At 38.0% G+C, this 24400-nt stretch overlaps 1 protein-coding gene and 1 pseudogene across 8 annotated transcripts in view; one reads left to right on the top strand and one right to left on the bottom strand.

Annotated features, from left to right (window-relative positions):
- Positions 1–24400, top strand: part of Smyd3 (SET and MYND domain containing 3) — an 877202-nt gene that overhangs the window by 76851 nt on the left and 775951 nt on the right. The gene's annotated exons all lie outside the window — the stretch shown is intronic.
- LOC106010083 (small ribosomal subunit protein mS29-like) lies at positions 21945–23704 on the bottom strand (annotated as a pseudogene).

Below are 24400 nucleotides of genomic sequence, written 5' to 3'. Positions count from 1 at the left end.
ATGTAGATGATCATGTCCAGAATTTCCTGAGAGCCTGGTTTCTTGAGTTTTATTTATCAGTGCAAATTCAGTTCTCGTGGGTCCTGGATGTACTTTGGTTTTATCCATGAGCCTTTATATGAAGTGGCTTTCTGGTTTTCTGTTACTTGTGAAAACAGTATGCCCATGGTAGAGTACTCAGCCTTTTCTTTCTGAGGGATTTGGCTCCTTATTCCTAGTGACATAACTTAAACAAACAAAAATTTCCCCAGCTTGATAGCAACAGGTTTTTGAATCACAGGATTAAATGTTTCAAAGCTGACAGCACCAAACTTCATTGAGCAGTTAGTTTGTGCCAGACACCATGTCCCCTTTTTGTTTGTTCATCCTCTCTTCTTAGGGCAACCTTGGACAGCTGGTGATTATTGTTCCCACATTGAGGACATCAATGAGGGTACTGATGCAGAAAACTATAGAACTTGGATGAGATCATAGCTAGAGGAGTCAGATCTTGAAACCGAGGTCCCCCCTCTGGTTCCAACCCCACCTTCCCCCAAATCATGCTGTCTCAGGAGAAGGAATTTTGTTACAGAACAGAAACACCACAAAAAATTGGGTATTTTACCATTTTATGGTAGTTGTAGAAATAAATGAAGACCACTCAAAAGAACAACCAGTAGCTACTTATTCAGAGCTTGCTGTGTATAGTGAGGAGTCAGCCACTATCCATTGCATTTGACAGAAATTCAAAGGAAAGCAGAAAAATGGGGAAACTTTACAGAGGAAAAAAGAGGGGAAGGCTTTGAGTGTGCACTGACTGGAGGCTGTGGGTCGTCAGTGGAGGCGCAGCACCCTTTGTGATTAAAGGTGCATTTTTGACTTTCTGTGATTGGTCCTAAATTGGAAGTGGGAGGAAAAATGAGGGAAGCTGTCAGTTGTTAGTCAAATGATGACGATTTTGGCTTGGTTGTTATGGGGATTATTGTTTGGCTTAACCTGAAGTGGTTACTGTTGCAGTGGACTGGCTGCCTGGGCTTGTTGCTACATGTTGTGGATCATGGCTATATTTTTATATATGGTCTGGACATTGCCCATATGTTTATTCAGTCTCTCGTAGTAGCTGTGTTGAGAATGGGTATTCCTTGCTCCAGATATATATGTAAAGTTTTATTTTCATAAAACAGTTAACAGTTTGACTTTTGGAAAGGAAAGAGTAGAGGAAGAGAAAAATATTTCTTAAACATCTATTTTTTCTTAGTCTCAGAACATTGGTTCTCAGCATGTGGTCTCAGGAGCTGTGGCTTCAGCATGGTGTGGATCTTACTAGCAATGCAGATAGTCAGGCCCCACCCAGACCAGCAAATCACACTCTATGAGTTGGGCCCAGCACTGGTGTTTCAACAAGCTTCGAAGGTCACTCTGGTGCACTCTAAAGTGGAGGACTACCTACTATGCCAACGAATCCTAATTATCATGACTTAGGTTAGACTACATCCCCATTTTGTAGGTAAGAAAAGTGAGGTTCAGATTGGCAACTTGCTCTGGGAGGCAAAGGAAATGGTACATACAGGATCAGAACACAGATCGGTCTGAAATCTATGCTCAGGTGAATTTTATGTTATGTGAATTTTACCTCAATAAAAACCTACCCATGAAAAAATCTTGGTTAGTTTCCTAGGATGGCTTAACAAATTTGATGACTTCAACACCAATTGAGAAGGTTAAAACAACAGAAATATGTTCTCTTTTAATTTTGGAGCCCAAAAATTTGAAATCAAAGTCTATACTCCCTTTAAAGGCTCTGGAGTAGAATCCTTCCTTGCCTCTTCTGGTGGTGCCTAGCAATCCTTGGCCTTCCTTGCTGTGTAGCTGTATGACTCCAGTCCTTGTCTCTGCTGTCAGATGACTTTCTTCCTGTGCATCTGTGTGTCTGTATGTCCTCTTCTGGTAAGGACATCAATTATTGGATTTAGGATCCACCACAAGTCAGTATCTTACAGCCCTCATCTTAATTACATCTGCAGAGACACTGTTTTTGAAGTTACATTCTGAGATTCCCGGTGGACATAAATGTCGGGGGTATACTATCAATCCGGTATCTTTAGAGACTATCAGTTGATAGTGTATAAGTCTGTTTCTGGACATCTGTTCCATCCATCTATGTGTTTGTTTTTATGCCAGTGCAGCACTGTTTTATCCTAGCTTTATAGGAAGTCTTGACATTAGATAGTGTGACTCTTCCAACTTGTTTGTAGCAAAAATTGTTTGTAATTTTAGGTCCTTTACTTTTCCTTATAAATTTTAGAATCATCTTGTCAATTTCTATAAGACTGACTTCTGGGGTTTTGATTGGAATTGCTTTGAATCTATTGACCAATTTGGTTTCTTAATACTATTGAGTCTTCTGATTAATCTGTTTAGGCCTAACTTTTACTAATGTTCAGTAGTGGGTCCATTCTGTCTCCATCTTCATGTGGCCTTCTCTTTGTGTCCTAGGTTCTGCCTTTTAGAAAGTCAGTTGTCTTTGGATTTAAGGCCCACCCAGATAATACAGGATGATCTCATCGTGAAGTGGACTAACTTAGTTACATCTGCAAAGATCCTTTATCCAAATAAGGTCATATTCACAAGTTCTAGGAGTTAGGACATGTTCATATCCTTCTGAGAGCCCTCATTCAACCCAGTCCAAGAACGGTGCTCCTTCCCCTGCTCTGATAAGTTAATTCAGGGTAACAGTTCTTCTTTGATCTTATCTCCTACAGCTAACCCCAGTTTGCTGGACTTCTGACACACTGCCTTCTGGCTGCTTCTCAAATACTGTGCATAAGCCCTTTGCACTGTTGCCAGTGCTTTGTTTTCTTCTGCAGATGCTGTGAGCTTTGTCCTCTTAAATTCATTTGAGTCTGCCCAGTGTCATTTTATTGGAGGGGGCTTTCTTTATCCTTTCTCACATATCAAATCTCCACTGTTCTCCATCCCTTGTTCTGCTTTATTTTTCTGCTAAGCATTTACCACTATAGGAACCACTGTGTAATTACTGTTGTTTGGCCTCATGAACTTAATGTAAGCTCCGTGGTGGTAGGGGCTCTGCTGTTTATTAGTATATCCCAACACCTAAAAAAGTATCTGGTATGTGGCAGTGCTCAGCAAGTATTTTTGAATTTAGTTAAATGAATGAATTGGTTAAATTTCTTCAGTAGATAAACAACCTTTAAGAAAGATGATGGATTAAATCATGTATTTAGATCAAGGCTTTAAAAATAGCAGATTGAAGAAACTTTTACTTGTCAAATTTGACAATTGATTGAAACTAATTGATCGAAACAGTGTGTGTGTGTGTGTGTGTGTGTGCGCGCGCGCGCGCGCGCGCGCGCGCGTGTGTGCTGGAGGTAGAGTCCAGGGTATTACCCATGCTGGGCAAGTACTCTTCCACTTTACCATGTTCCCAGCCTGTAGTAGAATGCTTTCTAATCAGTATACACAAACTGTAAAAACCATCATTTCGTGGTGCCCAGTATAATGTAGATTATACAAGGATCACTAATGGGTGCAGAATATTGGGTGAGTGAAAGGTCCTTGGAGAGCAGGATCTGTGCATGGTGCCGCAGTTGAAGGGGGGCACCTTTGCTTTTGCAGTGGAGTGACCTGATAGCCATGACTTAGTCAAGTACTCCTTGCCTCTGTGTTATGTAATATACATACGTGGATGAAGTATATATATATCTATATATCCCTCTATATATAGATATATATATATACATCTATATATCCCTCTCTCTCTCTCTATATATATATACACATCTATATATCCCTCTCTATATAGATATATATATATATATATATATATATATACATCATCCAGGAAGTACTCTTGCAAAAATGTTTAACCTGAATCTCATCAAGCTTGCACTGAATTTCAAGGAAGGTTTAGGAAGCTCACGGGCTAGAGAAATGGGGTAAATGATCCTAACAGGAAAGCAATCACCTAAATTCTAAATACGAGACTGTTTAGCAAGATTCATTTCTGGAACTTTAAAAAAAGTTATTGTCATTAAAAAAAAGATGTGTGTGTATGTGAGTGTTCCCTACACAAAAAGGAAACTAAAGAGACCTAACTACCAATTGAGATAGCTGAACTTAGATTGACTCAAGGTTGAAGGGGGGAAGAACAACAATTTTTTTCCACTAATTGGAGAAATTTGAACATAGACTGCATACTAAATAATATTATGTATTATAGATTATATAAAAGATTGTTCTTAGGAATAACTGCTGAAGTTTTTCGAGGTGAGTTAAGATTTCTGCAACTTTCAAATGGATGAACAAAAGAACATAAACATTTATGTATGTGTAGAGAGATGAAGCAGACATGGCAAATTGTTAACAAATGTTCATTTGGGGGAAGGGAATGTTAATGATTATTTTAGTCTCCCTTACCTTTTCTGTTTGGTAAAGTGGGAGAAAATAATGCTCTTAAAAAGCTGGATATGAAACAGAAAAGCTCAATAATCCAAGTGATGATTATATGGCAGTTAATTCCCTAGACATGAGGCTGCCTTGTACTGTGAAAGGATGTTGAATGAAGAATTGACCGGGCATAAAGCTGACCTGTCCTCTGTGATTTATGATGTATGTGTGTCCTCCTAGTTCTCCTTATGTGGGTACTTCTCTAGACAATAAGGTTGAAAAAAGAAATATTGGAAAGACAGTCATCCCTTGTATTGAGATAATCAATCTTAAAAGACAAGTGGAACATTTTCAGGTATGTGGCCTGTGAGCTTGTCTGTCTGCCTGTCTCTTTCTGCCCTTCCCCTCATATATGTGAGAGAAACTTCTGGAAACTAGTTTTGTTTTCATATGTAAAATATTTTTTAGTATTTTTATCTTCTTGTAAATTTGAAATTTTCTTCTAAATTTAGCTCAAAGCCAAAAAGTTATTGCCTTGATGAAATAAATTGTGTTAAAGATATTGATTTAACAGTATTATTTTCTCATACTGTACTTTTTTTACTCATTATTAAGAAAGTGAATGAGACCAAAACAGTATAGTGACAATTTCTAATTCTCTTGTTTAATAACTTACCCAGTTTCTCAGAACAAAGCAAAACATCACAGATTTCACTAAAATTTAGTTTCCAAAGGAAACATGATGAGAAAGCATTTAACATTTTAATAAGAACTCCATTTACTGGACTTGGTATTGCTTTTAGAAAGCTATATAGCTTAAAATAAAAAACTTGCTGTAAGTCTGATGTGATGAAATTAGGATGTTGTTTCTAAATGACTGTGTTATTGCAGTAATAGAAATTGCTTTTAAGAGTGCCGTGTCATCAAATACCTCAACTTACATAAGTTCATAAAATTGTCTCCATAAAGTAGCAATCTAAATTATAGATACATTGGAATTTTTATTTGAAATCTTTTTATTAGTATATGTTTGCAATAGATACTGATTACATTTATTGTGGGGAGTTGGTATATGTACATAACACATCTTAATTCTTTTTACATCCAACTTTGGAGTTTTAGAAATGAAATCTCTCATAGAGATCTGTCACAAGCTCTAAGAGCTAGCTTGAATGGCTTTAGAAAAACAGCACCTCTGATATCTCTAATTTAAAAGGTCCCTTTACCAAAGATTAGTATATTTTCTCTCCCAGATTACCAGACTTACTGCATGATACTGCCTTTGTATTTCTGACCTTTGAAAAATTATGTTGGTTACATATAGTAAATTGTCACACCCTTTCTTACTAGACAGATAGAATTACTTCCGAAGTTATCTTTAGGACAAATGAGTTAACTCATTATACAATGGATGTAGCATTTTGGTGCCTTGAATCTGTTTACTTGCTATTTTTGCTGCATGATAACTTCTTGTTTACTTGCTATTGCTACATGTAGTGATCTGTTCTCTGTGTTAGTCAAGTTTCTAAAGGAGGAATGATTTTATTTAGGCTCATAGTTTCAGAGATTTCAGTCTGTGGTGGGTTGGCTCTGTTGGTTTTGGGCCTGTGGTGAAGCACAGCGTTATAGAGGGGGTGAATGGTGAAGCAAAGCTGCTCACCTCATGGCAGTTGGGAAGCAAGGGAGTGGGGGGCTGGGATCTCAATATCAGCTTCAAGGTCACATACCAATGACCTGGCTTCCTCCTAGTAGGTTTCCACCTCCCAACAGTGTCCAGACTGGTGACCAAGACAACAGCATATGAACATTTGGGGGGCATTTTTGATCTAAACCATAACATTTTGTTTCATGATTTGGGGTTTTGCTCCCACAAAAGAAATAGGAGACTATATAATATCCTCTTTACTATTTTAGTCCTTAGTCTTTATTTTCAGAAGCAATTGACATATTTACATCTTCGGTTTTCTGACTTACCTTGGCAGATGGGAAGGCAAAGGAAAACAAACCTCGTCTAATAAGGTTTTGAAAGTATGCAATGGAATTAACTGCGCTCGTACATGAACTTGATGTGTGGGGCAGCTCATTGGTTATGCATTCATATGGTGTTCACTCTTAACAGATGGCTAGCAGTGCCTTTACTCTTCTTGAGATATTGTTAATTCTTTCATTTCCAAGGGATTTTTTTTTTTTTTTTGGAATGTCCACTCAAAGGCAAACTCCATGACCATTTTAGGAGTGAGAATGTTTACGGAATTAATTGTAGGTAATTTAGACAAATTAATTCTTTTCTGTACTATGTTCTCTCCAAAAAAAGGCTGGAAGCACCCTCCATACTTGCACAAATTAAATTTCTTGGTTTGTAAAAGACTTAATCTTGACAGCTATGGGGGTTTTTAATTCAGTCTTCTCAAGTTCATTTTCTTTGTTAACTGTGTGTTGCATGCTATTAGCCTCTGGGTACCTTAAACACAATTTGCAGATTAGATAAAGATTTGAGAATGGCTTCAAAAATAGATTTTTCTTAAGTAAAAAGATTTTTTTGTTTATTTATTTATTTTTGTTTTGTTTTTGAAACTAGGTCTCACTATGTTGTCCACGTTGGTCTCAAATGCTCAGGCTCAAGTGGTCCTCCTGCCTCAGCCTCCCCAGTAGCTGGGACTGCAGGGATGCGTTACTACATCCTGCTAAAAAATAGCAGAATTTTATTCCTATTGCTTATCCCTGGGGTCAGTAATAAGGTGGAAATATTTTTGTATGTTCTACCACAACTGGTACTCTGATTGGAATTACATTCATGGAAGGCAGTTTTTAGGGACATAGAACAGACCTATAGTTGAAAATACTATGTCTCCATTTTGCCCCAATTGACTTGGTGCCTCTAGCCAACCTTTTCTCCTTCATAGCCTAAATTGCTGGCAAAAACAAACTACACCACAAACAAACACACACACAAACAAAAAAACAAACAGAAAAACCAGGCAGTGGGTCACCCTTGGGTAAATCTTCCTAATATTGTGAGCTCTCTCAGCCCATTAACTTTTTTTTTTCGGTACTCAGTCTTGAACTCAGGACCTTGAGCTTGTGAGACAGGCATGGCACCACTGAGCTAAATTCCTGGACCCCCGTAACCTTTATTGGATGCTTACTACATGTTAGGGTTTGTGCTAAGTACCTTATTTTATCTGTCTCATACTCACAACAATTCACAAGCAAGTGAAGTATAGACATTTATTACCTGCACCATCACCAGTACCACCACCACCACCACCAATGCCTCACTTGTGTTTTAAAGATGAGGAAATGAGATTAAGGAGCAAACTTATTCAGAGCCACATGGCTGGTAGGTCAGTGATTTGACCCTGGGCATTCTGATTCCAGAGTCCAGACTCTACACACTTGTGTTGAACTCATGTATCCTAAACCTCTTCACACATTGGCCTGTGTCTTCATTCTGCTGCTGTGCTTAGAACATTATGGTTGACAATGTTTACATTTGGTGTGCCTATCTTTCAATTATGAAGTAAGCTCTGAGAGCTGTTTTTTAGAGAAATTGTCTTCAAACTGGGGTAAATATATGCTTGGGGGCTCATGGAGATTTTCCAAGGGTTTTGCATGCCAAAATAGTTTCAATAGAATTTAGATGACTTGATGTCCGTATTCACTCCTTTCTGATATGGTTCTCAGAGTACCTGTGGCAGGCTGAGTCTCCTTTCCTACATCTCCATTCACAAATTGCTTTTCTTCCAGTTGACAGTCAGTCATGCTTCTCACCTAGCATAAATCTTGTAATCACTAGTTGCCTCAGAAAGCAAAAACCTTTGGTTCATTCAATAATGGGACCATTTTAGAATTCATAGCTTCTGAGTGAGAATTTGAAAATAGCAAGTGAAAAGAGCTTTGGTCAGAATCATATCTCTTCTAGGTAACAAATGACTTCTCATTTTATACTTTCTGGAATCAACTTGATTGCTAGTGTGGCCCTTGACAAGAATGGCCAATTAGCACATGTATTTGAATTGAAAAATGAATTTTCTGATGGAAAAAGTAAGTTTGATTTGATTAACTGATTTGACAGTGAGGACAGGCTTAGCAGTTAGATTGCTTTGTGGATGTATTTCTTTCATTAAATCAGTGAAATCTGTAGCTCTTGGGATCCAACAGTAGTTTAAAATAGGTGTATACTGTACTATGCTGGAAAGTATATTCCTTGTTTCCTTTAAGTTTATAGTAAAATTTTAAGGTATCAACCTAAAAGTGTCAGAAGAGTACCAGACTTCAAAAACAATTTTTCTTACCCTTTTATTTGTACATTTTAGGTATACGATATAATGACATTCATCATTGGAAATTTGCACTTTTACATACTCTATTGGTTCCTATTTTTCCCCCCTTCCCCTGCCCTCCCTTCAACCCCTCCATCCTTCCTATTTACAAAGACTTTGTTTTCTTTTTTTCATTTTCTCATATTAATTCCATTCCCTTCTTTCCTTTTCCCTACCCCTCCCACTTCCCCTTCCCCTTTGCCCCTTGTCTTCCTATTTCACATTATCTGTTATGCCATTTAATCCTTATTTACACTTTTGGTTTCTCACACTAGAGAAACTATTCGGTATTTACACGTCTATCCTATTTATTTCACTTAAGAGTATTGCCTCAATGTGCATCCATTTAGCAATAAATGTTTAATTTCTCATTTTTGATGGCTGAGTAGTACTCCATTTTATAAAAACCCCACATTTTCTTGATCTAGTCTACAGTTGATGGACATCTGGGCTGTTTTCAAGTTTTAGCTATCACCAACTGCGCTGCTATGAACATGGGTGCACATATATCACTGTGGTATGATTCTTTTAATTCTTTGGGGAAGATACCCAGCAGGGGAATAGCTGGGTCAAATGGGACTTCCAGTCCTAGTTCTTTGAGGTATCTCCGTACTGATTTCCACAGTGGTTGCACCAGTCTACACTCCCACCAGCAGTGGAGCAGTGTTCCTCTTTGCCCACAGCCCTGCCGACATTTGTTATTGGTTGATTTCATGAGATAGCAGGCATTCTTTCTGGAGTGAGGTGGAATCTCAGCGTTGTTTTCATTTGCATCTCTCGAATGACCAGTGATGTTGAACATTTTTTCATATGTTTATTTGCCATTTCTACTTCTTTGTGTGCGAAATGTCTGTTCATTTCAGATGCCCATTTTTGGATTGGGTCTTTAAATTTGGGAGGTCTGATCTTTTTAAGTTCTTTATAGATTTGAGATAGTAGACCTTTGTCTGAGGAACAGCAGGTGAAAATTTTTTCCCACATTGTGGGTAGTCTCTTCACACTGCTGGTGGTTTCTCTTGCTGTGCAGAAGCTTTTTAGTAAGAAGAGATCCCACTTGTTGATTGTTTTTGTGCTAGTTCATGTGCAACTGAGGTTTTTTTCATGAAATCTTTTCCTATGCCAATGTCTTCAAGAGTTCTGCCTAACCTCTGTTCCAGCCGGTTCAGCGTTTCTGTTTTAATATTTAGTTCTTTAATCCATTTTGATTTTAGTTTATTGCATGGTGAGAGATATAGGTCTAGTTTTAAGTCTTTGGCAAGTTGAAACCCAGTTATTTCAGGACCATTTATTAAAGAGGCTATCTTTCCTCCAATGAGAGTGTTTGGCTCCTTTGTCAAAGATGAGGTAGCTGAGTGTGTCTGGAGTTGTTTCTGCATCTTCTAATCTGTTCCACTGGTCCTCAGGTTTGTTTCTTGTCAGTACCATGATGTTTTTATCACAGTAGCTTTGTAGTATACTTTTAAGTTGGGGGTTGTGATACCCACTGCCATGTCTCTGTTACCTAGAATTGGTTTTGCTATTCTGGGTCTCTTCTTGTTGCAAATGATTTTTTGGATTGTTTTCTCAAGGTCCATGAAGTATACTGCTGGGATTTCAATTGGGATTGCATTGAATCTATATAACAGTTTTGGAAGAATGGCTGTTTTCACTATGTTGATTCTTCCTACCCAGGAGAAAGGGGTCTCTTTCCATTTTCTGATATCCTCTTCAATCTCTCTTTTCAGAGTGCTATAGTTTTCAGAGGTCTTTGATTTCTTTTGTTAGGTTGATTCCTAGGTATTTCAGTATTTGGGATGTTATTGTGAAAGGAATTGTTTGCCCCATTTCTCTCTCAGTGAGTCTGTTGTTCGTGTAGAGGAAAGTTATTGATTTTTGTGTGTTGACCTTGTAACCAGCTACTTCACTGAATTTGGTTATTAAGTCTAGAAGACTTTTGGTGGAGTTCTTGGGGTCTTCTATATAGAGTATCATGTCATCTGCAAATAATGACAATTTGACTTCTTCATTTCCTAGCTTTATTCTTTTTATTTCTTTCTCTTGTCTAATTGCCATGGCTAATGTTTCTAAAACTTTATTGAACAGGAGTGGTGATAGTGGACATCCTTGTCTTGTTTCTGATTTTAGTGTGAAGGATTTCATTTTTTGACCATTTAGTATGATATTGGCTGTTGGTTTTTCGTAGATGGCTTTTATCAGATTGAGCTAGAGAGTGTCTATTCCAATTTTCTGTAGGGTTTTTATCATAAATGGATGTTGGATTTTGTCATGCTTTTTCTGAATCTATTGAGGTGATCATATGTTTTTTGTCCTTGGCTCTATTGATATAGTGTGTTACATTGATTGATTTGTGTATGTTAAACCATCCCTGCATCCCTGGGATGAATCCCCCTTGATCACGGTGTGTGATCTTCTTGATGATCTTCTGCATTCTATTTGCCAGTATCTTATTAAGAACTTTTGCATCTATGTTTATTAGTGAGATTGTCCTATAGTTCTCTTTTTCGGTTGGGTCTTTCTCTGCTTTGGGGATCAAGGTGATGCTTGCTTCCAGGAATGAATTCGGGAGTATTGCTTCCCTTTTAATTTCATTGAAGAGTTTAAACAGTAGTTGCAGTAGTTCCTCTCTAAATGTCTTGTACAGTTCAGTGGTGAAGCCATCAGGACCTGGGCTTTTCTTAGTTGGTAAGTTTTTAATTACATTTTCAATTTCATTGATTAATATTGGGTCATTTAGAATTTTTAGGTCTTCTTCATTCAACTTTGGTAATTCATATGTGTCTAGGAATCTGTCCATTTCTTCTGTGCTTTCCATTTTATTGATGTATAAGGTTCTCAAAGTAGATATGGATGATCCTCTGGATTTCTTCTGGGTCTGGTGGGATTTCATCCTTTTAATTCCTAATTGCATGGATTTGGGCCTTTTCTTACCAATTTTTATGATAAGACTAGCTAAGGGTTTGTCAATTTTGCTTATTGTTTCAGAGAACCAGCTCTTGGCTTCATTGATTTTTTTGTATTGTTTTCTTAGTCTGCATTGCATTGATTTCTGCCGTAATCTTTAGAATTTCCTCCTTTCTATGGGCTTTGGGTTTGTCCTGCTCTTCCTTTTCTAGAGGCTTGAGGTTCAGCATCAGGTTGTATAATTGGGCTTGCTTTGTTTTCCTAATGTGAGTATTCACTGCTATGAATTTCCCTCATAAGACAGCTTTCATTGTGTCCCATAGATTCCGATATGTTGTATTGTCATTGTCATTTAATTGAAGGAACTGTCTGATTTCTTTTTTAATTTCTTCTGTGACCCATTGGCAGAAGTGTGTTGTTCAATTTCTATGTGTTTATGAAATTTTTGTGGGTTTTTTTGGCTATTGATCTCCAATTTCATTGCACTATGGTCTGATAATATACAGGCGATAACTTCAGTTCCTTTGCACTTACCTAAATATGTTCTATGAGTGAGTATGTGGTCTATTTTGGAGAACGACTCATGTGCAATTGAAAAGAATGTGTATTCTGATTTTGTGGGGTGGAACACTGTAAACATCTGTTAAGTTCATTTGTTCAAGAGTTTGATTGAGTTCTAGTATTTTGTTGCTTGTTTTTTGTCTGGTCGATCTATCTATTTGTGACAATGGGGCATTGAGGTCCCCCACTACTATTGTATTAGTGCTTATATGATTTTTCTTGTCCATTAGTATTTGTTTTATGTAGTTGGGCTGGTGCATAGATATTTATGATTGTCATCTCTTCCTCTTGGATGGTTCCCTTTACAAGGATGTAGTGTCCTTCTTTGTTTCTCTTAATCAGTGTGGGTGTGAAGTCCACTTGGTCTGCAAAGAGGATAGCTACTCCTGCTTTTTTTCAGGTTCCTGTCGCATGGAGTATTGTTTTCCACCCTTTCACTTTCAGTCTGTGAGTTTCTTTTTGAATTAAGTGTGTTTCTTGTATGCAGCATATTGTTGGATCTTGCTTCTTGACCCATTCTGCAAGTCTATTTCTTTTGATTGGTGAGTTGAGACCATTACATTGATGGTTATAACTGATACATATTGAGTTGTCATTGTCATGACTTTTTCTTTTTGTTTGATCCTCTCCCTTTGCTTTTAATTTCTTGTCATGCCCGGTGGATTCATTCTGCTGGGCTTCCTGGGGTTGTGATCCTCATTGTCTTTTCCTAGGATTTTGTCTAAAATTTTTTGGAGTGCTGGTTTGGTATTCACAAAGTTCCTCAGGTGCTCTTTGTCATGAAAGTATCTTATTTTTTCATCATTTTTGAAAGATAGTTTTGCAGGGTACATCAATCTGGGTTGGAGGTTGTTTTCCTTTAGGGCTTGAAATGCATCCCTCCAAGCTCTTCTTGCCTTGAGGGTTTGCATTGAGAAGTCTGCTGTGATTCTGATGGGCTTTCCTTTGTATGTGATTTGTTTCTTTTCTCTAACTTCTTGTAGAACTTTATTCTTCTGTTGAGTTTCTGGAATCTTAACAATTACATGCCTATGTGTACATTTTTTTTGATCAAGGCTATTTGGAGACCTATATGCCTCACTTATCTGTATCTCAAGTTCTTTTCCCCCTCTTTGGGAAGTTTTCTGCCATCACTTCTGTGGACAGTTTTATTTATGTCATCTGTACTCTCTCCTGTTTCTTCATTGACTCCAATCAGTCTTATGTTTTTCTTCTTTGCATCGCGTGGCAGCTGCTTGATTGATTTCTCATGTTCCCTTACAATTTTAAAGAAATTTTTCTTTTCCTGATCACTAATTGCAATCTTATCTTCTATATCTGAAATTCTGCCTTCACGTTTGCTCATTCTGCTGCTTAGAGTTTCAGTGGAGTTTTTAATCTCCTGGAAATCTGTTTGCATCTGTTTTATGGATTCCATTTGTTTCCTGTGTTCGAATACCATCATGTTGCTAAGCTCCTGTACTTTTTCATCTGTGTCCTCTCTAGATTTATTAATCATGTCTTGCACTATGGGCAAATCTCTGCTGCTATGTGAGAAATTCTTTCTGATTTCATTTTTTCAAGATCCTCTTTTGGTGCTAGTTCAGGGAGTCCAGGTGGTTGAGTATTAATTAGAGTGTTCCATCTTGTTTCCCTTTGGGGTTGCTGCAGGTGATCTGTAAGTCTGGTTCTGAGGCTTGTTTACATGTCTTCTCATTTTGACGGGGGTGTGGTGGTGGGGGTGCTGCTGGCACCCACGCGGCTCATCTCCTCAGTGCTGGGACTGGTGGTAGGTTAGCCTGGAAGCCTCCTCTGCACTGGGAGCTGTGGCACACTGACCCTCAAAAATTTTTTTAAAAGATGCACAAGCACAGGTTTGAAGAGCATGGTGTTAGGTCATTTGGGTCTGTCTTATGTAAGCCAGCCTGACACTCCCTTGTGTAAACCTGGCCAGAACCTCTGATGGCCTGGGTAAGAAGTTAGGTCTTACATCTCCCAAGTGTTTTAAATTAGATTGTTATTTACTTGAAGCACTTTAATTAGTCTTAGTGACTTTCCTTAGAGACTGCCTCTTAATGTTACACATAATATTGATTCTATGGAGATGTTTGCATTTTGAGCAATTTTATTTTAGAACTTCATAAGTAGATGTAGATTCAACTTAACTTGAATTTTGACTGTATATCAAGTTCTAGAGAAATTTGTGAGTACTATAATTGACTTACAGGAGGCAGAGAAATGTCCAGTTGAAGATAATTCCGAGGTATTAAGAAGTTTAACACTTACGTTGATCTTCTTCCTTGGTGACACCGGTGCCACTGGTTGGTGAGAGAAAGTTGAGTAAAACTTCTTATGTCAAAATACATATAGGTGAGCCAAAACAGTATTTCATGCAGGAAGTAAGAGTAACAACCCAATAGCCACAAAGAATACATAAAAGCCAAAATAGAACCACCACAGTTTTTTTTTACATTTAAATAAGAAGTAGTAAAAACAGTAGTGTTTAAAGCTGGAGGTTGAATACCTGGAACAGCTTATGTAGGAAGTTGGTTGGCAAGAATCCTGGCACATAGGGAAGATAGCCTGAGTTATATGGACATGGTAATTAAGTGGGAAAACTAACCATCCTTCCCAGACATTTGATTGCTACCTGAGTTCTTCTCCCAGGATCATCTGTCTACACATTCGTTTTTTTGCTCTCCTTTGTCTCACAAAAGGTTTCAGAGGGCAGAACCAATATTTGCCTTAATGGCTCTGCTTTATGAATGAACTATATTTACTCATAAATATTCATAAATATTCATTTATTCATTCTGAGGTTATAAACTTGTGGTCTAGTTCAATAGACCATTAAAGTTTTTTTTTAAACTTAACCCTTCATTGGTTTCCAGTTCCGCATCAATACATTTCTTTATCTCAAGATTTTCTCATTTTCTATATGACTGTATTTATTCTTCTTACTCTTCCTCACTAAAACAAACATTTTCAATGGCCTTTTAATGAATAATTTTTCTTAGAGTCCATTGTTTCTGAGCCCTGTACTCTATTACTCATGAATTATTACATTACCCCTTCTTTGCCCGAACACAAAGGATTTCATGCATGACTTAGCCTCTCCCTGTGGTCCCAGAGCCCTTCCTTATTATAGTACTTATGTCATATGATTCATAGTGGGGTATATATTGGGACGCCAGCTAAATTGTAAAAGCCTCAAGAGAATGTCTATATTACCTGGGTTTCTTCAGTGCTGCCCATAGTGTCTTGAACATGGCAAGACACTATGCTTGTTGAGTGGATGAATACATATATGACCATCAAAAATACCAAAGAGGAGAATTGGGGGAAAAACAAGACTAATAATAATATTGCCTAACATTTATAATGGGCTTATGTGCCATACTAAGTGCTTTGTTTGTACTAACTTATTGAATCCTCAACCACCCTATGAGTTACATCTCAAATTTTATTTCACAGATTAGCAACAAGTGAGAGTAGCTTGGAAACTCAGCTTTAATTCATTCTTACATGAAAATAAAAGGTTTTTGTTTCTGTTTTTGAGATGGATTCTTGCTGTGTTGCACAGATTGGTCTTGCGCTTGCTTGCACAGGCAATTCTCCCACCTCAGCCTCCTGAAACCTGGGACTATATGCCTGTGCCACTGTGCCCAGCCAAAGTAAGCTTCATAGTAGTCCATTTGACTCATGTTTGGTGACATTATAGCATAGTAGTTAAAATTATGGGCCTCAAGAATCAGGATACCAATATTCAGTCCTGGCTCTGACTGCAAATTATTGGGCCTTAATTAGCTCATTTGGAAAAATAGGTTAATGATAAAATCTATCTTATGCAATTGTTATAGATACTAAATAAGTTAATGTGTACAGCATATGTAGGCATTACTTATCAGAAGTAAACACTCAATATGTGCTCACTATTATTTCACAAATGACTGCGTTAACAATTTTACCTTAACACAGTTAAATGTTTTAACTGTGAAACTTTTGGCTGTTCATTGTTTGTTGAAATGAGAAGGTTTAGGGGAGGACATTCTTTATAACACTTCCTCTCTTTTTAAAAGAAAATTAAAATTTACATAAAATTTAGAAATTAATTAGATCCTAAAATGTCAGTGTTATTAATTTAGGGAAAAATAAGAGACCATTATTTTTCCTTTGTTGAGCTACTGGAATGCTTTCTAATGTTTGAAGATTTGAAAATTCCAGTGATACTAGAAAAGGAGTTTCTTAAACAGAGATTATTAACCAGTTCTTAAACAGAGATTATTTGTAATAGTTAAAATATCAGTTTATGAGTTTTAAGTTAGCCTGTTTGCCCATCAGTCTAATAAAGTTGGTACTTTTCTCTCCCAATTTTGTGTATAACATGAGATGACCTCTAAGCCACTCATGTCACCAATTCTAGAGCATTGTTACAAGCCATGACTTTATTTTTTGGGTGAGGTAGCCTTGAAACAGTTATTTTGGTAGTTTAGAAGTGAAAGGAAGAACCATTTTAGAATGAATTTTATTTACACTGATTACCCTTTCAAACTCAGGGGGAAGTAAAGCTTCTCTTGTGTGCAGAATGTGTGTGCTTATATGAGTGGCAGGCCAAGGGGAAAGGAACAAAACAGAGATTAAGGGTTACCTGTAATTTACTTCTGCACAGTGTGATGGGATTGGAGGGCCATACTGCTACCCACTAACAGGTGGTCTTATATGAGTACTACCCTTGGTTCTCGCAGTAACTCTTGGTTAGTTCTCATGAAAAGCTCATTATAAAAGGAACAAGCCTGGTCCCTGCTTCTCACGTTGGCTTCTTCTTGGAGTGTGCTCTCTTGCTTCCACATGTGCTCCTGCCATGATGCCACTTGCTTGCTATTAGGGCCTCACCAGAGCTTGAACCAAAGGGGCCACCTGATCGTGGACTTTCAGCTTCTCTAACTATAACCTCAGTAAATCTCTTTGCTTTAAAAAGTTACCCATCATCTGGTATTTTGTTTCAGCAATGAGAAACAGACTACAACATGGAAGTGTACTTCTTTGAGGTAATTTTAGACAATCTTCCAATCGCATATATTACCCATTCACAATGTGGGTGTAATTTAAGTGTCTCACTGCTGAGCACCTTGAACCACTGGTGGTGCATTCATGACTGTCCAATCAGGTGGCTTTTTATTAATTTTATTAGTAAAAAGACCAATGAAAGTGATTAGATTTGTTTGTACCACCAGTGGTTCCAGCCAGTGGAACTGTGTTAAGCAATAAGCCCCCATTCCTCTACTTTCTGTCTCAGGGAATTCAGCTATTCTGCTTACTTCCTGTAAGTGGAACCATAGAGTTTTGATAATTTGTGACTCTCTTATTTTACTTAGAATACTGTCTTCAGATTCACCCACGTTATAGGATGTGTTAGAATTTCTTTGCTTTTTAAGACTAAATACTCCATTGTCTACGTACAGTATTCTGTTATGTTATCCATTTTTCTGTCAGTAGACATTTGGGTTCTTCTATCTTTTGATTATTGTGAATAATTCAGCTATGAACATGGTAGTACAATTATCTCTTCAGGAGCCTGCTTCCAGTTCTTTTGGATATATAGAAATTCCCATTATCTGTTGTTTTGCTTTCCATGGTTTTAGTTACCATGGTCAACTGTTGTCCAGATATATTAAATGGAAAATTCCAGAAATACACAATTTATAAGTTTTCAAAATGTTTACTATTCTTTAATGTGATGAAATTTCAATCTGTTGTCCTCTTTCTAGCCAGGTATGTAAATCATCCCTTTGTCCAGTGTATCTATGCTGTATATACTACTTACCTATACTTACCAGTAGCTGACTCAGTTATCAGATTGACTTATTCAGTATTGCAGTGCTAGTGTTCAAGTCATCCATATTTTACTTAAATATGGCCCTAGTGCAAGAGTAGTCATGTTGGAAATTTAGATATGTTAAGGAGAAGTTGTAAAGTGCTTCAAATGTCATATTATATCATGACAAGAAGAGGAAGAATGAGTGCAGTACAATAAGGTATTTGAGAAAGTGCATATTCACTTAACTTATAACAGTATATTGTTATAATTCTGTTTTATTATTGGTTAATTATTTTTAATCTTACTGTGCCTAATTTATAAGTTAAACTTTATCATAAGTTTGTATGTATAGAAAAAAAACACATATAAGGTTAAGTACTATCTGTAGTTTCAGATATCCACTAGGGCTCTTGGAACATATTCTCCACAGATAAGATGGGACTCCTGTATAACCAGAAATAGGAATTGCTAGATCATATGGTAATTCTATTTTTAATTTTTTTGAGGGAATATCACACTGTTTTCCAAAGCAGCTGTGTTGTGTTACATTCCTACCAACAGTGCACAAGTGTCCCAATTTTTCGTCACCCTCATTAACACTTGCTATTTTTGTTTTTAAGTGTACTGTAGTTGCATTTATACGTGACAGTCAGTTAAGTTTGTATGTGTAGATACTGTTTTCAGATTTTTGTTAGATACTCTGAATGACCTAGCCCAAGTTTTCTAAAATTTGCCAGATCATAAGAATTAGACTAATTGCTATAAACCTATTGGGTCTGAATTTATGGAGTAGGGTCCTGGATATCTGTATATTTGACAAGCATCCCAAGGTGATTGCTACCACCAGGCAAATCTGAGAAATACTGATTAGATCTTTATTTTCCATGTTTATTGGTCAGATAGGTTTTATAAACCTTCCATCATCTCCTTCTTAGACATGTAGTGATATTATTAAAGGACATGTAGTGCTCATCTTCCCCCACCAAAGCTATTTTTTGTCTGTTTAATCTTGCATTTCCCAACTTAATCATGAACACTTTTTTTTTTTTTTTTTTTTTGGTACCGGGGATTGAACTCGGGTCTTTGCGCTTGTGCAGCAGGCGGCGAAACCACTGAGCTAAATCCCTGGCCCACCGTGAACACTTTTTTTGGCATATCATTTAATTTCATAAACTATATATTGTCATTTGGTAAATGCTGACCCACACAAATGTTTCTTAACTCTCATTTTGTGGGGAAAATTTTACTGTTCTGAAAATTTTAGCCCCAAAAGGTCTTGCTAGACTTGATGATTTACAACCTTATTCAACATATTTAGGCCTTAACTGTCAGTTCTCTGTGTGAAAGAGGTCTTGTTTTTTTGTACATACTACAGCTTTGTCTGCTTATAATTAGTGTGAGCTTTTTTTGCGGCTTCTCTATGTTGTTTTGTTTTAGTCAAATTTATAGGCTTATTTATTGTTGTCTTTTGATACTAATAAAACAAGGATAATTTTCAAATGTAAAGAAGAAATAGCAAAAGATCTTTTCTTCTTTTTTTCCCCTTTGTATTTAAGACCTTTTCTTCTTGTGACTGTAGTAAGAACAGTAAGTCGTCATGTACTTTAGAATACTGTAACTAACAAAAAGAAAGCACAGCCTGATGTCTGCCAAGCTGCACCATTTTGCACGGTAGCCAGTAGCCATCTGTATGTAGCTATTTAAATCTAAATTAATTTCATCTAAATATAAACTTCAGTACTATAAGTTCATCACCTACATTTCAAATGTAAAATAGCCACATTTGAAAAGTACTTCTATATTGGACAGTGCAGATACTGAACATTTTTTTTGGCCCTTGAAGAAAGTTCTATTGTACAGTGCTGATCTAGAAGGTCTAAAATATTTTTGTGGTTTACTGTGTGGAGTAGGAGAGGTAATACGCCAGAACTTTTGTGAGTTACTTGTGGACATGATTTATTAAATAAAACCATGAAGGCAGAAAAATTTACCTCTAAAGTTAAAATTTTAGAATTAGAAAATAAACTCAACCAAATACCAAAACAAAATGACAGCAGTGCTCTTTAATAACAGTATACTCTTCAAAAACCTCAAACACCTATACAAGAGGTTTGTTTATAAGCTCAACAGTTATTTTCATAGCTTTTTATTGGACTATTATGTATATAGATAAAGGCATTTATCAGAAATTCCAAGTCTTTGGATTTTTAGAAACTGAACATTATGTGCTCGCTTTGGCAGCACATATACTAAAATTAGAAACTGAACATTGTAGCATCACCAACAACCTGTATCTTGTACCTCCTTCCTTATGTATTCAGAACATTGCAGTTTGTTTATTAATTAATACATTTTCATTTCTAAGTATTAAGCAAATTTGAGATACCATTTCATAAAAACATTCCTTTTCAATTTACGAAATGAAAATTGAATTTGTAAAGGTCTCTTCTAATTCTCTATGGTAGATACTATCTTTAATTCATGAAATAAAATTAAATTTTAAGTTAATATTATTTTAAGTAATTTTATTAAAGTAAATTTATTTAAAGTGCTTAATGAACAAATGTAACAAATTGGAATGATTAAAGTCTTCCAAAAAGGGACAATAAAAATATTAAGTGTTTTTTTAAAGTTGTAAAAGGAAAGTGTTGGGCTTTGATGATGTTGAAAACCAAAGCACAGAAATAGTTTGGTTTTTGTAACTTTTCATTTGGACCTACAAATGCCTAATAGATAATTGGTATGGTTTAGATGTAAACTGTCTCCCCAAATTCTCATGTGTTGGGAAGGATTGGATCATGGAGGATGTTGTTGTAATGGCAGACTTACTGTCCACAGTATGGCAGCTCTTAGTGGTATAGCAAGATCAGACCAAGAATAATCAGGAATGCACCCAGAGGCTGAGGCAAGGGTACAGCTTTATTACACTGGCAGGCTGATCAGAGATTTCGCCACAAAGTGATCAGCCCGGAGCTGGCAGTGAACATGGTTTACATGGGTCAAGGGAAGAGGGGTGGGGATACAGAAGCAAGGCATTTATCATCAGTTCATTGGTTGAGGAAGTTACATTTAGTTTACATGATTTGATAGAAAAGTACACTGGATACAGACATTTATTGAGAACAAAAGCCAATGAAGGAGGACATGGGTTAGGGGTGTGTGTGTGTTTGTGTGTGTGTGTGGGGGGGGGTAAGAGCTGAGGATGGCGTTTTGTCAGGCAGGTCAGCCAGCCTCAGGAGAAACCCTTTTCTTTTGCTCAGAAAACATTTTCTGGCTCATTATCAGTAAATTTATCTGTTTTGATGGGTTCAGTAGCTGAATGTGTTAGAATTGGGGCTTGGTTGGAGGTGGTCACTTGGGGTGTGACCTGGAAGGGTGTGTCCTTGTCTCTGGTTCCTCCCTTTTCCCTGTGCTTCCTGGTTACCATAATGTAAGCAGTCTTCCTCAGCCCCGCCCTTCCCATGCCATCTCTGCTTTGGAGCCAGCCAAGTTGGACTGGACTCACTGGAAACTGAGCCAAATACAGCTCTCCTCTTTTAGGTTGTGGGTGTCAGGTGTTTTGACAAAGTGATGGGAAAGCTAATACAGTTACTAAAAGTAAAAACAAAGCTCGACTTTCATTTTGTGGTCAGATTTTTTTCAGCTCTGCATATAGTCATGTCAGTTATTTAGGAAGCATCTGTCAAAAAGTTGGCAAAACAGGTTTATCAGTCTTAAATTTACCTAGCCTATCTCATTTTCAAGAGTGAGGATACCAGGATAAGAGATTTACAGGGACATTCAGCTATGCCCAAAACCTCCATTGCCCTAAACCTGTGATTACCTTGGATTCCAGTAGAGCGTCAGATGGCTGAGATTGCCCTTCAAGCTATAAGGACTCCTCGCATGGGAACCCAATCAGTCCTCTATTTGTGAAGATTCTTCCCATGGCAACTGAATTGTTCCTTAAGCCATGAGGATTCAACTTGAACTATGAAACCAGGACTGAGCTAATAATCGACCATTTGGACCGTAGTCCACCTGAACTAATTCTTAAAAGCTAGCCCCTGGTTTTGTTGGTAGGCCACTCTGATTATTCATCAGAGTCTGTCCCCTCCAGCTATTCAAGCTGGAGTATTTTTTCTATCTTCTATTTTACTTTCCAATTTAAACTTTTTCATGTAAAAGAAAAAAAAAGAGAAAAGAAATAAGTTGGTTTCTAGATTGTGTTTTTTTTAGAAAGATATTTTATTATTTGTGGGGAAAGATCGATGATTATTTTAAATGTAAAAACATCCAGAAACATGAAGTAGTTTTAGGAACAAGGGGACATCTTATTGTCATATGGTCATGTCACAAGGAATCCAAGACAGTGAAGGCCCTGAGCCCCTGGGAGGCCTGTCTCACCCCAAGACCCGGAGCCTGGCTGCTTGCTCTACCTCAGCCCTGTGCCACTTCTCTGTGGCTGGGTCTAGTTTAAAGAAAATGTCCATTGTCTTCCATGCATTTTGTGACGATGGCTTAGAGGTAGGCACAGAGCCACTCCAGCTGCCCGGGGTTGGCATTATTGAAGAACAGCAGCTCTCTTTCCTTCTTCTGTAGGAGCTTTCTAATGTTGAATCCAATTGCTCTCTAAATAATAATGAATGCAACTTGCAAATTCCTTTGGTTTGTAATTAGAAACCAGGATGGGAAGAAAGGGATCCAGGGCGTCAAATCCCTCCTTTTCCCGTAGCTCATGGGGCAGATGGGCTTTGGAGGGCTTGAAGAGCGACCCCATCTGGCTCAGAGCCAACACAATGGCGCCTCCATGCCAGTCATTGCACGTCATCTTCCTCAGGTTGTGAATCAGTGCCAGCTCCTCTGCCGCAATCAGGCTCTGATCTTCTCTCTCCAGCGTGGTCCTCCCCTAGAGCGCGTTGACGCCGTCCATGGCCACCAGGAGGTGGAACAGCCCCACAGAACCCTGCCTCTTGAGCTCCTTCGGAACAATCCCGACCGCGTGGGTGGTGTTCTTCACTCGGGTGATGCCCTGCTCCACCACTTCTCCCAGGGTACTGCCTTTCCCAGTGGTTTCTCTCTTATTCCAGACAAACTTCTCTTGGACTTTTATCTGGCTCAGGAAGCGCTCCTTTGTAGTTTTGAAATTCTTCAGCCAGGTCCAGGCCTCTAAAGGTCGATCAAAGAGCTGTTTGTTGTAGGGTAGACTGCAGAAGTTCCTGACATTTTTTCACCCAAATACGAGGAGACTAGGACTTACTGCAGAGGTTCTGGTAACGTCCCCTTCCCCTGTTCCCTACAATCCGGAATATGCAAGATTAGCCAGCGGTGTTTCGCACAGAAATGGGTAACATGGCACAGACTGAGGGTTTTTCCTGTTCCCCTTTTTCCACAGAGAAGATAGCGTACAGCTGGGTGAGCAAAATTGGTGATTTTCAGGTAGTGCAGAAGCTGTAGGGCTGGCCGCCTTATCATCAGGCACGCTTCACCGAATGTCTTCACCTGCATTACCAAGCGAGGAGGCAGGTCGTGGGGGAAGCGCAGTCTTCAGATCCTGCAGGGGGATGCTGTAGTGCTGCTCCCCGTGCTGGGCCGGATCACTTTCATTGGTACGGGAAATAGTTCTGGGCCTCTCAACTGGAACCTGCTCATCGGGTTGAGCAGCAGTGCTTTGGGTTGCCTGGGTTCCCGAGTGCAGAAAACATCGAGGGTTCAACTTGTGGACTCTGAAGACCAGCCTGGTCACTCCTTTTAGCATTGTTCTGCAGTTGCTCAGTGAGTGACTCCCAGGTAGATTTATTTCCAGTCAACGCTGAGACAGATGCGGCGAAGGTCCTGGTCAGCGAGGACATGCTTCCGGTGGGCGGGCTTCTGGTGCCAGCGCCGCAGCAGCTGAGCGCTGACACGTCAATTTTGTGGTTTTTTTAACGTACATATTTAACTCCAAGAATAGGGATTAATAGGAAAATAACCACAAGTATTTTTAATTTCAGCAGTTTATAAGTATTTCCTGCTGCATATCTTTAGATGCAGTTTCTTACATATGGACTAGTAAATCTGTATATTTTTTATCCTTCTTACTGAAGAATTTGATTGTTGTATACTTTTATAATGTTGATCTTTCCTTAGTTATTGTAGACCAGTTTTGTTTTTGTTTTTGGTCATGGTGGTAGTAGTACAGGGTATCAAACACAGAGCCTTCCAGGTGCAAGGTAAGCTCTCTACCACCAAACTACATTCCCAGCCCTGCAAAGTAGTTTTTTAAAGTTTTCTTTTGGTATAGAATTCACAACAATATAATTAAAACCTCATTGTACTATAAACACATATATTTGTAACTGAAACTAGTAATACCTAATTACCTGCAACCCAGTATATATTTTATTTCATTCATTTTTAGTCCCTGTTTAGTTGTTTTTTTTTTTTTTTTTAATGGTTGGCAATGCCCTATTAA

Source organism: Heterocephalus glaber, unplaced genomic scaffold, assembly GCF_053883595.1.
Source record: "Heterocephalus glaber isolate CG9 unplaced genomic scaffold, H.glaber_assembly_v1.0 deba00001600, whole genome shotgun sequence".
NCBI lineage: Eukaryota > Metazoa > Chordata > Mammalia > Rodentia > Bathyergidae > Heterocephalus > Heterocephalus glaber.
This window is presented reverse-complemented; position numbering and strand designations above follow the sequence as displayed.